At 59.8% G+C, this 1382-nt stretch overlaps 1 protein-coding gene across 2 annotated transcripts in view; it reads left to right on the forward strand.

Moving 5' to 3' along the window:
- Positions 1–1382, forward strand: part of NXF1 (nuclear RNA export factor 1) — an 11878-nt gene that overhangs the window by 6603 nt on the left and 3893 nt on the right. The window lies entirely within an intron of this gene.

Genomic DNA, 1382 nt, shown 5'->3' on the forward strand with positions numbered 1-1382 from the left:
TTCCTCTGTCCTGCAATGGCCCCTCTTGCCCTTTTGCCAAGAGGGGCTCTCTTCTCGCAATCTCCCTGCCCAAGGCTGTTGCCTGGGCTTTCCTGCCCACGCTGAGGTTGCCTGGGCTTTCTTGCCCACGCTGAGGTTGAGCGTGGTGGCTGGTGCCATGCAATCGGTTCTGGTGGCTGGTGCCATGCAGTTGGTCTCTCTTGCCCAATGCTGTAAGCTGGGCCCTCCCTGGAGGAGAAACCTGGGTTCCCTAAGACATGTGACCAGAGCCGGGGCCCCGCCAGTAGGCGAGGGAATCCCAAGGCAGGGGCTGGGCGTGGAGGCCACGGGGGCATAGGCTACCAAGGAGACGGAGAACTGACCCTCTCTGGGGGCGCTGCATCTCGCTCACTCGCACACCTCACATCGCCCTGCTTGGCCCCCGGAGGATGGCTGGTTAGCCAGAGACGGGTAAGATTCCTCAGGGAAGGAACAACCTAAGACAGGCACAGTCGCAGAGGGGCCATCAGGAGAGAACTTGGGGGTCAACAGAGGTGGGGCACAGACCCTCACCCCCCCAACTTTGCAGGGGCCTGAACCCTTACCCCTTCTGAGGGAGGTCTCCTGCCCCCATGGCTGCTTCGCTTCCCACGCCCAGCTCAGGTCAGAACCCAGGTAGCAGACAGAGACCTGGCCAGTAGCAGCTGCCCTCCCGCCACAGCAAGGATTTGTTTCCCATTTCCTCCTTGGATCACAGGGAAGAGGGAGCTGAAAGAAAGGCTGTCAGGCGCCTTCCTCCCTTGGTTCTCCCTCTTCTTTCTAAGTGACTCTCTGCTTTCGCAGAGTGTAGTGCTTTCGCTTTTTCTTTGCAAAGGAAGTGTAGTGCTTTCGCTTTTTCTTTGCTTTCTCTTTCCTCTTTCTCTCTCCTCGCCAGTATCTCCCCCGTCTCTCCTTGGCTCCTTCCTCTCCTGCCTTTTCTCTCTCTTCTCCGTTTCGTCCCCTCGCTGCTTCCTTGGCCTCATCTCCTCCTGAGCCCTGCCTTGCTCGTCTCCCTGCCCCAACATCCTGTGCCATTTCTGTGGTGTGTTCTGGTCTTGGCCACGGCCAGACCTGGCAGAAGTGATGGATACCTGTTGAGGCAGCGGAGCCCCTGGGCTCCCACCCCATTCCCTCCTCCTGGGGGCTGCACAGGTGAGTAGGTGGAAGGTAAGGGGGACAGGGAGGGAAAGGAGGTCCTGGCTTAAAGCCTGGGCCGGGAGTGCTGCTTCTGTGGTGCGCTCAGAGTCACTCAGAGAGGAGAGGGTCGTCCTCCGAGGCAGTCATTTCTTGGTGCCCAGGAGAGGTGGGGAGTTGGGGCCGTTTTTCCTGGAGCTCAGAGGCTGGGGAAGAGGGAGGGCAAGAGG

The sequence above is a fragment of the Lipotes vexillifer genome, unplaced genomic scaffold (assembly GCF_000442215.2).
Source record: "Lipotes vexillifer unplaced genomic scaffold, Lipotes_vexillifer_v1.1 scaffold1129, whole genome shotgun sequence".
NCBI classification, from domain to species: Eukaryota; Metazoa; Chordata; class Mammalia; order Artiodactyla; family Lipotidae; genus Lipotes; species Lipotes vexillifer.